Genomic DNA, 14,660 nt, shown 5'->3' on the forward strand with positions numbered 1-14,660 from the left:
TGTTGTAGACATTGGAAATAGGGCTATATGGTTCACAAAATATGACTTAAACCTTTACTCTTTGCCCCAGACTATAAAATAGAGTATAAGCCAACTTCTATTAAAGAATACATTTGGGGAATACTAAGTAGGATGGGTTACATATCATTTCCAAGTTTATATAGTAATTAATGTAAGGAATGCTCAGACCAAAATCATGATTCCATTTTCCTTCCCATACTTCTATGCTTTTTTCGCTCTTCTCTCTCCTTTACCCTCTCCTCCTGTCTTTCCTGCCTTTTTACCTTTTTTCTCTTTCTTCCTTTCTGTAAATAACTGTTAAGCACAGTTAGTGTCCTAGATGCTGGTAGTAGAATATAGTAATAAAGCACTTGTCTTCTTGAATTTTCTTTTAAAATCAGATTTATTGAGGTATAATATATAGACAATAGAATGTGTCACTTTGAGGTACACCAGTATATGATGTTGACATGCCCAGCCATATAACTACTGCCACAATCAGGTTGTAATAAAGCTTCCATCATTGTCCAAAATTCCTTTAGTTGCCTTTTATTCACATCATCCATTCACTACCAGCCCTGAAAAATTCTGATTTGCTTCCTGTCTGTACAGTCTGATGTTTTCCTGAATGCCATAAAAATGGAGCCACGCAGTCGGTTGCTTTCTATATTTGGCTGCTTTCAATTCTCTTCTGGGGTTGTATGCATGTGTCTAGAGTATGGTGTATTTTTTTAAAGATTTATTTATTTTTATTGCAAAGTCAGATATACAGAGAAGAGAAGAGACAGAGAGGAAGATCTTCCATCTGATGATTCACTCCCCAAGTGACCGCAATGGCCGGTGCTGTGCCGATCCGAAGCCAGGATCCAGGAACTTCTTCCAGGTCTCCCACATGGGTGCAGAGTCCCAAGGCTTTGGGCCATCCTCGATTGCTTTCCCAGGCCACAAGCAGGGAGCTGGATGGGAAGTGGAGCTGCTGGGATTAGAACCGGCGCCCATATGGGACATTCGAGGTGAGGACTTTAGCTGCTAGGCCACTGCGTTGGGCCTATTTCAGAGTAGGATTCTGCATTTGGACATACAACAATCTGCTTCTTTATCTGTTTGCCATTTGTGATGATTATTTGGACTGTTTCTGGCTTTGGGTGATTGTGAATAAGCCTGCTATATAAACATTTGCTTATATAGACTTCTCTGTGTGGACACAGGTTTAATTTCTCTGGGATAAACACCTATGAGGGAGATTCTAGATAATGTGTTAAGTATTTGTTGAACACAGCAAGAAGTGATTCAGTTACTTTTCAATGTAGCTGGGCTGTGTGCTTCCTTACCAGTGGTAAAAGAGCATTCAAGTTGTTTGGGATCCTCGGCAGTAATTGGGACAATCAGATTTTTCTTTTTTGCTTTTAAAGCAAACATCTGGTAGGTGTGTTAGTTGGAATTTTATGGAAACATGTCAGTTCTTCGCCCAGTTTAGTCAGTGTTGGCCATTTACAATACACCACACTTCTTTTTAGATAAGGAGAGACTCAGTTCATCAAATCATGATCACTAGAGGGACTTCTTGGTGTCATTCTGCTGTGTTAAGACTAGGCAGAACACGGCTGATCATGAGCCCATAAGAGGTGGGTTGTACATCAGGAGAATGTGTCCATGCACTAGAAACCCCTGTTAGTATTTCTTTGATAAAAGCCCCAGGGTCTGGGAGAAGGCTGAGCAAAGCTTTTTGCCAGGATAATTAATTCAGATGGGTTGCTGTTGGAGCAAACCAAAGGACAGCTTAGAAGAGTACTTGGCCATCTTGTTCTGAGGCAACTGGGACCTGATCCAAGTTGTAGTGCTGGGGAAAGCTGGCATTAACAAGGTAGAATTAAACGAGGATGGACATAATAAGTTAATAGCTGACTACTTGCATGGAGAAAAACGAGGAGAATATAGACAAAAGTTCACATTTCAACAGCAAGGAAGATCTCACTACTACAGCAAAGCAACACATTAATGCCACTTCTTGATAGATTCAGTGGTCAGGCAAACTGCCACCACCCCACTGCATTTGACTTGTCTCACCAGCAGCATTGACTGAGGTCAACTGACATGCTGGCAGCTCCCCTTGGGGAAGGGGTTAAGTTGTGACTTTGGGAGGTCACGTTCCATGTCAGAGGGCCAGGGATCAAGTCCCACCTCTACATCTGATCTAGAGTTCTGCCAATTTACCTGGGACATGGTGGATCAGTTGAGACCCTGCCACACATGTGGAAGACTTGAATGGAGATTTGGATCCTAGCCTATCCCTGTCCCAGCCCCAGCTGACCCCCGTATTTGGGGGATGAACCAAAGATTTGAAAATATCTCAATCACTCTCTGCCATTCTTTCAAAATAAGAATAAACAAGTAAATAAATATTAAGAAATAAAAAGGAGATAATAGCACAAATATTATTTTCACAGGGTTTTGTGACTGGCTGGCCCATGTATGCAGTATGGTATCTTGAAACATATTAAACTCAAAATATATGTTATTTGGTGATTTGGTAATGTACAAAAGGAAATATTCTGTATGAGAAAAGACATAAAATTACATTTATGAAAAATTGTCCCCCTTTCCACAATCCCACTTTGAGTCTAATATTTTCAGTTACTTCTTTGGAAGGATGTGACTGTGCTACAACTGCTTGTGGTTTAGCTGAAAGGAAGTTGCACAATGCACTCTTGTTTATGCTGACCATTTAAGAAATGCTCTGTTACCAGGAGTCAAACATTTCTGAACTTAATTAAAAGACTTTTTTTCCCTGCCACAGGCCATTTGGATATTTAGAAACATCATTTGTGTACCATACAAAATGATCAACTTAAAAATTTGCCTGCTATGGATTTATTGACTTTCAGGTCTTGCCTGTGGTTGCTTTAGCAGGACCAGACTACGTGCTTTTTTGGTCTTGGAGTACCAGTAGGCCACGTATTCCCCATTCGTTCAAGGCTTCAAGGCTGTGATCCCTACTTCCTGGGAAGAGCTGGCATGTTTCTAAACTGTAGTTCAGTGGTTTCTGATTAGAATGGAATGACAAATGCCTCCAATTGAAAGCTCATTTTTATTATAGAGTGAAGAGTAAGTAATCTTTTTCTCTTCTTCTTTGTCTCTAAAGTGAGCCCTTTAATCCTTGTATTAGACATTCTTTTATCAAAAATGGAACAGTGATTTTATTCTCTATTGTTTCATAGAGGATCCTATTTAGGAGAAGCCCTTTAGATTTTTCTTTTAAATACTTCATTATATTTTATTTGAAAGCAGACACAGATACACACAGAAAGAGACAAAGAGCAATCTTCCATCTGCTGGTTCTGTCCCTGAATGCCCACAACAGCTGGAGCTGGGCCTGGACAGAGCCAGAACTGAGTAACTCCAGCCTGGTCTCCCATGTTGAAAGCAGGGACCCAAGCACTTGAGCCACCGCTTACTGCCTCCCAGGGTGGGAATTAACAAGAAGCTGGAATTCTAGATTAAGTAAATGGGACCTGGGCAGCAGCCCAGGAAGAATCCTTTTAGTATTTTTTTTAAATAAGAAAATAGGCAAATGTATATATCAAGAAAGAAAGGCTATAAAAACTCTCACTAAGTCTCCCTCAGTAACTCTGTCATTCCCGAAGAAGGAAGTTTAGGCTTCAGAAAGATATCTCACATAGATATTCTGTCTGCACTGAAGAATATTTTGCTGCTTATCTCTAGGACTGCTTTCATCCTGTTCTCTTTATACTTTTTGTGATGCTGACTGCCTGTTAGAAATGATTAGTCAAGATCTAGGATGCAAATTGTGGCCACTGTAATTGATATAAACTTTGGCGTTTATTAGTCATTTACTATGGAGTTATGTAAACTTCCTGGAAATTCTGTATGTTTGTATGTTGTACTGACTGGCTGGGAGAATGACTGTCAGTATGTGTGTGCTAGAATTTATCAGCTCAGTGTTGGGAATATCTGTGTGTTAAAATGAGAAGGCATCAGAAATCAACTGTGCTTTTGTTTATGAACCAGTTAGTCACCACAGGCGATATCTGAGCTAAGATTTATAAGACAGCTCTGCCTTTTTATCTGTTACATATTTTTAAAGCATTCGTGGAACTTTATCCAAGAGCATCATTATTAATCGCTATAAATGAAAAGTGTTCATAATGAAAATTTAAAAATTTCTGTTTTAGTTTTAAACCAAGGTAACTAATCACTGGGAAAAAGGAATGTTCTAATCGAATGGGCTCTATTAAACACCAGATATGAAACTACTCCATGCCCTCTGGGAACTGAATCTCTGCTCTGTCTGTCAGGATAGGACTTAATGATGGGAATTGGGAACCAAACAAAAGTGAAGATTTTGCCTGAATAGATCTCAAAATTTGAGTTTGTTGGTAAACTTAATTTGTGATTCTTTCTAGATTCTAGTGTGTAGCTGAAAGGGTTGTGCCCTTTAAGCACAAAATAAGAGATAATATGGTAGAGAAGGCTAAGTTTGATCCATTCTAATAGCCTCTTTCAAAAAGTCAGCTGAAGCCAATGCCACATCCCTAAGGGAATTACTAGGGTCATCACCACCATGAAAAATTGGGGAAATGCAAAAATTTGGGGGGGTTGACTCCTTTGACAACCCCCCTTCAGGCTGGGAAAACCACATGCAGAACTTTAAGAATGATTGTTAATATAGCCACTCATGGTGTGATTCCAGGAAAAGACATTTTTACAAATGTACTCTCTATCTGGAATTGAATCAGTTCAGCTTATGATACTGGGGGCAGGGTTTTCATACCAGGCGATAAATTTCATGGAAGACCAGAATAACTCAACAAAGTTAGAACCCCTTAAGGAGGAGTTAAGCCCTTAATGAGTGACATCTTGACAAACCCAAAGAAGCAGAAAAAACCCAACCCCCCAAAACAAACAAACAAACAAACAAACCAAAAAAACCTCATCCAACCAAATGAAGAATTCCAATCAGCTAAGGTTTTGGCTAAGGACCAAGGAAACATGAATGGGTTGAGTGATGGAAAGTATAAATCTGTGCCAAAAGCCTGACCCCTTGATTATGTGTTCAAAAAATGCTCTTTAGAATTGGGTGTCTGGAATAGTAATTAAACTTTCAGTTTGGAAGCCTGCATTCCACATCAGTGGCAGAGGTGAAAGGTCAAGTACTTCCAGTCGGTACAGTCTATGTAGGAGACTTCAATTGGATTCACATCTCCTGAGTTTGCCTGATCCAATCCCAGCTGTTGTGGGCATCAGGGAAGTGAGCCAGTGGATGGAAGATCTCTTTCAGTCTGGTATCTCTCTTTCTCTGTGGTCTGCCTTTCAAATAAAATTTTAAAACTCACACACACACTTTTTGTAAGAGAAAACTTGCATATTGTGTATTAACATGTTGCAATTGTTTTACATAGTATTGTATTAATGATCTTTTATCTTTACTTTGAAAATGCAATAAGATTGTACCCATGTTCCTTCTGATTACTTTGTGACGGTAAGGATTGCTGCAATCATCTATGGGCAGGTCTCATTGAGGGACTCAGTGGAAGTGTGAGGAGTGGGGTGCCAAAGTTGCTCCCCAGAATAGGAAAGACCGTTGCAGGATGGTGGCTGGCCCAGGGCCAGGATGCGGGGTTGGTCTCGCCAGCGGGTAAACAGGAAGTTACAGGGATAGGTTGATGCCCTCGCTGCGATTATGTCATTGCTACTGGCCTATCAGGTAGCGCCAGTGGACCCACAGGGAGAAGTGATTAGTGGAGCCGGTAAAAGCTAAGGCAGGGATGAGGAGAATCAGGGAGAAAAGCTAAGGGAAAAGCTAAGGCATATGGGGAACAAAGAAGAAAAAGGGAGAACAACAGACAAAACAAGATAAAAGTACGGGGACAAGAACGGGGCAAAGCGGCAGAGAGGGGTACAAAAGCAATATAGACCCACGAGGAGAGGAACGGGAAGAAAAGTAGCAGAGAGAGGGCTAGAGAAGCAGGGAGAAAAGCTAGACCAATGGGCATAACGACAGCAGAGAGAAGGGTCTAAATGCAATAAGGTGTCCGTTTGCGATTCTGACTTTTCCCAGACCCTCAAGAGTGTGCCTTGTCGTTAGTGTCGCTGCTGGGCGGTGACAGGAAATCTCTCTAGGGCTATGGGCAGACATAGGTTTGCTTGTTTGGGACCTGTTGAGAACCATTATTTGCTCTTCCAAGCCGTTAACTACATTCTGACATCATCATTCTTATTTTTCTCTCTTCTGTACTTTTACATATTCTATTGACATAATGTTTGTCTGTCTGATATTTAGTCTACCCAAGTACATGTAATGAAAGTTAAATCTTGTTTTTAGTTATCCTAGCTAGTAATAAGGTTTAGTATCTCTCCCTACATTTATTAGCCTTTTATATTCCTTCTTTTATAAATTGCATCCTATTACTTGTCCGTTATTCTTTTTCCTGCCCACAATTTTGTTTCTAGCTTTTTTATTGATTTATATATATTTCTGGTCTGTTTAAACATAATCTTCTTGAGCCTCTAGATATTAAAAATATTTTTTCTAATCTTTTACCAACAAGTTCATATTATCTAGATGTCCTATATAGTGGGAAAAAATGATCAGTTTTGGTGTAAATTAATCTATCAGTGTTTTTCCTTTTATTATTTATAGTATTGTGGTTTTATTAAGATATTTCTTCCAAGACTTGCATGTGAAATAGTGTAGATGAATTTGGAGGACATGAAGCAATGCAAAATAAGTCATATGTAGAAGCACAAATTCTTTACCCTATCATTGATAAATGGAATCTGAAAAACTTGAACTCATAGAGGCAGAGGGTGAAGTGGTGGTAGCCAGGGGTTGAGGGTGAGGAGAATGGCAAGACACTGGCATGGATGGATCTATGGTTATAAGCTACAGGAGTTCAATATACAGCATGGGTGGTGACAACTGTGCTCATTAATGTGATTATAGTCATCATTGCATAATGTACCTTTTATCATTACATATTGAACATTTTGAATATATTCAATCTCTGTCAATTATTTTATTTTATTTTTAATTTTTCAAGAGGAAGAGAGATAGACTAAGAGCTCCCATATACCTATCTACCTCTCAAATGGTGTCAACAACCAAGCCTGGGCTGCATCAGAAACTCAGAGCCGGGAACACAACCCAGGTCCCTCATATAGGTTGCAAGAATCTCAACACTTGAGCCATCACCTGCTGCCTCCTGGGGTCTAATACTGACAGCAAGCTGGAAATGGGAGCTGGAGCCAGATATTGAACTAGGTTTATGATAAGGGACATGGATATCCTGCTATCTTAATTGCTAGGTCAAATGCCTATTTCCCCACCTTTTAAAAATCTAAATAGTTTAAAATAATAAAATAATCTTTCCCAACCAACATTGTAAACAGCATTCTTCTATATTTTTGGGGTCTGCCTTTCATATGTCCATCCTTCAAACATCTAGAGTATGTATGATGTGAAGTAGGAATATTTCTCCTTATGGTAAGTCAGTTTTACCAACATCATCTAGTAAACAATGGATCATTTCTTTGCTCATTACATTCAAATGTATAGTCACATAAGGGTGTGTGTCTGAGCACACTGTATTGTTGCTATGGCTTTGCAATGGGCTAAATATCAAATAAGAGAAGCTCTTCAATTTACTCTTCCTTTCTAGGATTGATTGAAATATGCATGATCGGGCCTGGCGCGGTGGCACAAGTGGTTAAGGTCCTCACCTTGCATGCCAGGGATCCCATATGGGCGCCGGTTCTATCCCAGCAAACCCGCTTCCCTTACAGCTCCCTGCCTGTGGCCCGGGAAAGCAGTCGAGGACGGCCCAAGGCTTTGGGACCCTGCACCCACGTGGGAGACCCGGAAGAGGCTCCTGGCTTCGGATTGGCATAGCATCGGCCGTTGCGTTCACTTGGGGAGTGAATCATCAGACGGAAGATCTTCCTCTCTGTCTCTCCTCTCTGTATATCTGCCTTTCCAATAAAAAAGATAATAAAAAATAAATCTTTAAAAAAAAATTAAAAAAAAAAAGAAATATGCATGATCGTTTACTCTTTCACACAAGAATGTATATTGAAGCAGTTTATTGTGCTTATCCAAAAAAATAAATCCAGGTGGAATTTTGATTGAACTTACATTAGATGAACTTACGAAGAAATGATGTCTTAATACTGTTAAATGGGCCTCTTTGTGCTGTTTGCAATTTCAGTTTCTGAAATAATGCTTCTTTTGTTGTTTTCATTGTTCCAGTTATGTTTCTCTTTGACAATGGTTTATACAAACACATGCACATTTTCTTCTTTCCTGCCTTCCTTCCTTCTTTCTCTTTCTCTTCCTCTCTCTTTGTTTTTCTCCTTCTCCTCTTCTCAAATCTTCTCCCTTTCCTCTCCTCCTTCCTTCTTTTTCTTTTTCTTTTTTCTGCAACTTTGCTGTCTTCTTTATTTTCAGAGTTCATCTGTTGACTGTCAGTTATTTTGTTTTTGATGAAGAACATCGACAAATAAAAGCAATTTTGCCCATTCCTTCCCAACCCTCAAACTTTTTTTTTTTTTTTGCCTTCTGTGTGTTGATCCTGGCCTTCAGAGCTGAGTCAAAAGGAAGCTGATAGAACAAGGGCCTTGTTTCTAATCCAAAAGTGAAAACATTCAGCTTCCCCATTAAGTAAGGTTTTTGTTAAAAGGTTTTGCTAGTTGATTTGTCCACTTTAGAAAACTCTCTATATTCTTAGTTTTCTGAACCTCTGAAAACAGAACAAAGCATTGTTGACTGTTGCGATTCAACTGCTGTGCCTCAGCTGCATCGCATCCTGCTACTCACAGCCAACTCCTTTTCAGAATTCCTTTACTCTGTGGTGCACGCCAGGCTTCCTGTAGTTCTGTGTTGCCACACACAGCACTGCAAGGCAGGTCCTTGTGTGGCTCACTTGTACCCAGAGTTCTCCTAGGAGGCTGTCACTCATATATATCTACACAAAACATTACTTTGTATTTTTACTAATATTCTATTGTGTTTGCTTAATTAATTACTACGTATGTCCTTAATGTTAGGTTTATTTACTTGTACTTATGTTTTTTTTCTTCTTCTTCTTCTTGGCCTCTTAAATATCAGATCTTTTTTCTTTTGACAGTTTAGTTTAAACAGTTTGCATTCACTGTAATCACTATCATGTTAAGAATTATTTTTGTGGGAGAATCAAGATGGCAGAATAGGGTAAGGACACGTTTAAACGAATGGAGAAACATTTAATCAGAATGAAGCAGAGAGGACATATTTCAGGAAATACAAAAGGACAGAACAACAGCAGAGGGGTACCTGAAGACTGACGGACAGAGGAAGCAGCAGACACAATAGTGTGGTGTGGCAGTGACCGATACTCCAGGGGCATTCAACTAATGGGCGATCTGAACTCCACCAGCAGCCAGAATTCCACCAGCAACCAAGTGGGAAGGGACTTTAACTGGGAGTTGGGAGTTTGGGAGGTGAACCCAGATAAAGAACCGTCTATCCTGCCAGTCCATTTGATTGGACCAGGAGCAGAAACAGAGCAGCAGATCCAAGATGGGCAGTGTGGGTGCAGGGTGGATTTCACAGCCCAGTAGGCCACCTGAGCTGATTTGGACGCCATTTTGCAAAAGGAGGCAAAGGCAAAGCAAAGGACTGAGCATACGCTGAGCTGGGAGTGAACTCATTTCTGAATCAGAAAACTGCAATGTGGCATCCTACAGGTTCCACCCAAGACAGGTCTGGGTAGCCCTGAGACCTGATGGCCAGCAGATCAAGACCTGTAGTAGCGGTATGTCAGGCGCCATTTTGCACACTGCGGCAATAGCTTTAGGACTGCAGGGGGCAACAATGAACTGCGCATGTGCTGAGCTCACAAGAACTTGCTGAGTTCCGTGGACTGCACTGGTCCCGCAGGAAAATAATACCAACAGTGGCATCGAATGGGTCAAAATAGGTCCATGTGGCATCCAGACCTAACGTCCAACAGTTTCTGACAAGATCAGCGCCACCAACAACCTAATTAGATAGGACACCTGGTGTCTCTCTAATCCTGGGACCTGCTCCAACTGAAAGTGGGAGAAAGGCTGCAGAGACAGCAGTGCAGCCTCAGCACAGTATCACAGGAGGTGGAGATTGGTGAGCCAAGAGCTGGGGCTGTGGATACCATGGTGGAAATCTGACATAAGAACCCAGACGTGGAACTCACTGGAGGTTGTGGAACAAGTGGCTGCAAGCAAAAAGTTGTGTACCAACTGCAATAAGTAAAACCACATTGTAGACCTATGGGTGACAGAGCTTAGAGACCTGCCTCAAGGAGAAGACTCTGCTAACCAGAACTACAATGACCAAGAGCAAAAGAAGAGACAGAGGCACAATGAATATTACTGAAGACTCCCCGCAAAGGAGCAAAACCCTATGCCAACCTCAGAGTTAACTGAGGAAGACATCGAGAAAATGGAGGACACAGAATCCGTAAGACTCATTTTAAAGCTTCTGATAAAAAATGAAAAGCTCATGCAAGAGTTCAAAGAATTTAAGGAAGCAATAAAGCTAATCAAGCCTCATATATCAGAAATTAAGACCACAGTGGAGCAACTTAAAAGTACAGTGGAGAGTCTCCAAAATAGAAGGAAGGTGGCACAAGAAAGAATCTCAGGATTGGAAAATGTTTCCTGTCATCATGGGGAAACAAACAAAAAGTTGGAAGCAGAGCTGGATCAGGCCAAAAACAAACAAACAAAAAAAGTGCAAGAATTGAAAGACACTATTAAAAGGTCAAATATAAGAGTTATGGGAGTTGCAGAAGGTGCAGAAAGAGAAGCTGGGTTGGCAAATGTATTTAATGAAATCATAAAGGAAAATTTCCCTAATCTGGAGAAAGAATTGGGAAACAAGATCCAGGAGGGGCACAGAACTTCCAACAGGCTTGATCCAAAGCAATCTTCACCAAGACACATGATCATCAAGCTCTCTTCAATTGAACATAAGGAAAAGATCTTTAAATGCGCACGTGAAAAAAATCAATTGACATATAAAGGAATGCCAATGAAACTCACAGGAGATCTCTCACAGGAAACTCTTTAGGCAAGAAGAGAATGGAGTGACATATTCCAGATTAAAAAAAAAAAAAAAAGTTGGCCTAGAATGACATATCCAGCAAAGCTTTCTTTTGTCTTTGAAAATGAAATAAAATTCTTCCACAGTTATAAAAAGTTAAAAGGATTTGCCTCTTCCATACCCGCCCTACAAATGATACTTCAAGATGTTCTCTTCACAGAATATAGGAATAGCACCTACCAAAACCAAAGGCAAATGGGAAGAACATGCCAGTAAAATGACAACAGAAGACTAAACCAATGAAAAACCCATTCCTAAAATTACAGGACCAAAGTACCACCCATGTATATTAAACTCTGAATATAAATGGCTTAAGCTCAATCAAACATCATAGATTAGTAGACTGAAATAAAAAACAACCCATCTGTTTATTGTCTGGAGGAGGTACACTTCACCAACAAAGATCAGCAGAAACTATATCACATGGATTTTTTTTTGTTTTCTGTTGGTTTGATCTCTTCAAAACACTTTGTTCTGATTAAATCATTCAATGACTCATAGATCATGCAGTGGCATCATTTTCCTCAAGAAGGTTCTTGATTTTCATTTCTTCAGCTACACGTTAGTCATTTAATAGCATGCTGTTTAACTTCATAGTGTTGTTAACTTCTTTTTTCTCCCTGATGTTGATTTTGTTTTGTGGCTTTTCATTTAAGGGGATGTATAGTAGCTGTGTAATGGAGGCTGTCATATCTAGTAACATATCATTTAACTTCAAGGCATTGTAAATTTCTATTTTTCTTTCTATTGTTGATTTTGTATTATGACTTTTCATTGAAGGGGATGTACAGTAGCTGTGAAATGGAGACTAACATCCAGATGTGAGGATGCAGTGTAGTATGAATTTCTGTTTCCAGACAAAGATGGACTTACAATGAAACTGTTTAGTATGTCTTGACAATAGGATGCTGGACTCTCTGTCATTGTCCATGCCCACAATGATGGGCATATGACTGAGTATGAAGAACTATACTTTAGTAATGATATAGAAGAACTGGGTGGGGGGGTAGGGAATTGGGGAGGGGATAAAGGAATATGGAACTGTAACATAAAATGATAATAATAATAATAATAAAATGTGAAAAAAAAAGAATTATTTTTGTGACGGTTTGTAAAATAACTTGGTTTTACTTTGCAAAGTTCAACATCTATATGACCTGTGCCCTGGGCATTCCCTCCTGGTTACATCCATATGAGAAAACTGTACTAATTAGTTAGGAGAGATACTACATACATAAAAGTTTGGTTTATAGGGCCCAGCGCGATGGTCTAGCAGGTAAGGTCCTCACCTTGAACACACTGGGGCCCCATATGGGCAATGGTTCTAATCCTGGCAGCCCCACTTCCCATCCAGCTCTTTGCTTGTGGCCTGGGAAAGTAGTTGAGAATGACCAAAGTCTTGGGACCTGCACCCGTGTGGTAGACCTGGAGGAGGCTCCTGGCTCCTGTCTTCGGATCAGCTCAGTTCTGGCCTTGTGGTCACTTGGGGAGTGAATCATCAGATGGAAGATCTTCCTCTCTGTCTCTCCTTCTCTTTCTATATATCTGACTTTGCAATAAAACTAAATCGGAAAAAATGTTTTTATTATAAATATTTCACAAAATGTGGGGTTGTAAACAATCTAAATATTTATCAGCTTGGTAATTGACAAATAAATTGTGGTCATTTGTACAAAATATACTATCACATGGAAAACTAAAAAAGATAACTGGATCAGTGATATGAATGAATTTTAGGAATATGATGTTGAGTCAATAATTTTCAAGATAATAAAATAAAATAATGTCTTTTGTATAAAGCTCAAAAATAAAAAGCAACTAAATATCATAATATTGGTTCATTTTTTTTTCATTCACATATATTCATTACAAAGCAAAAAAGCAAGTGAATCAGAAACATATAACTGATCAGTTACCTCCTCTGGGGCAAGACAAAGAAAAAGGCAAGAGCAGAGAAATGAGGCACAGGTTATTTCTAATATTCTAATTTGCAATGACCATTCATAAATATTCACTACATATTTTTTAAAGATTTACTTATTTTTATTACAGAGTCAGACATACAGAGACGAAGAGACAGAGAGAAAGATCTTCTATCCATTGATTCACTCCCCAAGTGGCCACAACAGCCAGAACTGAGCTGAGCTGGTCCAAAGCCAGCAGCCAGGAGCTCTTCTGGGTTTCCCATGTGGGTGCAGGATCCCAAGGCTTTGGGCCATCCTCAACTGCTTTCCCAGGTCACAAGCAGGGAGCTGGATGGGAAGCAGGGCCTTCAGGACATGAACTGTTGCCCATATAGGATCCTGGTGCTTTCAAGGTGAGAACTTTAGTCACTAGGTTACCACTTCAGGCACTATTCATTGTACTATTTAAAACTTCTATATGTAACTACAGGAATTTTAATGATGGAATGATGAACATAGCATGAGTAACTTAATTAAATATGCCTGAGGTTTTTAAAATTAATTATATTTATTTTTGATGATAGTTGATTAGACTGATGAGGGTCAAGGATTACAGGAATGTAGATGAGATCGCCATTTCCACATTCTCTTTTTTCCTTCCTGTGTCTGGGGGAAGGGGGACATGATAAGCAGAGAAGCCACATTCAGCCTCTCAGTATCAGCACCCTGGGATGGAGGACAGCCACCTAATACCACCCCAGGGGCCCCAGAGTGGGGTGTGCTCTGAGCGTTCTGCTTAAGAACACTGCAGGTAGATGATTAACTTGCTGTGCCCCTTGGACTGGCCCCTATTCTGATTATTTTTAAGTTGAAATCAAACTTTTTAAATATACTGGGCTCATATATTTTTTGTTAGAGGATCAAGGTTTTGAACTGTGTGAATATTCAGGCCTCTGTGTGGAATAGATGTAAAGTGTTTAGCATTTTAAGTTTATGTATATAGGTCTTTGAATGTTTATATATTTTAGTGGCTCCAAATTTTCTTTCAAGGTATTTCCCTCACTGAGACATGAGTAATTTGGGAATTTCATAGACACTGTCATTGCAAGTGAGGTTTATTCTGACACATCATTTTTTGAAATTTTACATAATATACATTTCCATGGACTTTTTCCTAATCCCTTATATATTCTACTCTGTTTTGCCTAGTCTTGTTTTCTTTTGTATGTCTGATGAGAAGCTCTTTAATCCCTTTGAAATTTAGCTGGATGGTACAATGTGCAGATTGAATTCCATCATTCATTATGTGTTACTTTTTAAAAAATGCTTTTCCTGAAAGTTTCGCAGCAAAGGAAGACAAAGTGTAAACCAACGGCACAAAACAATCATATCTTCCATCTGTGCTCTCAGGCTCCCATTTATTTTTCTCAGATGTTGTTTGTTCTCACAGAAGCTCCCTCTGGCTTCCTCCATCCACAAGATGACAGGAATGTCCAATTTCTAAATGCCGCTTTGAGCCACCACTCCCTGTGGACCCCCATGCTCATGGGCTGGGGTCTAAAGGTCTCTTCCAAACTCATGCTGCAGCTTCATCAAGGAGGTGAACCTTTGAGGACTGT

This window comes from Ochotona curzoniae, unplaced genomic scaffold (genome assembly GCF_017591425.1).
Source record: "Ochotona curzoniae isolate NIBS_2020 unplaced genomic scaffold, NIBS_Ocur_1.0 scaffold_3890, whole genome shotgun sequence".
Classification (NCBI taxonomy): domain Eukaryota; kingdom Metazoa; phylum Chordata; class Mammalia; order Lagomorpha; family Ochotonidae; genus Ochotona; species Ochotona curzoniae.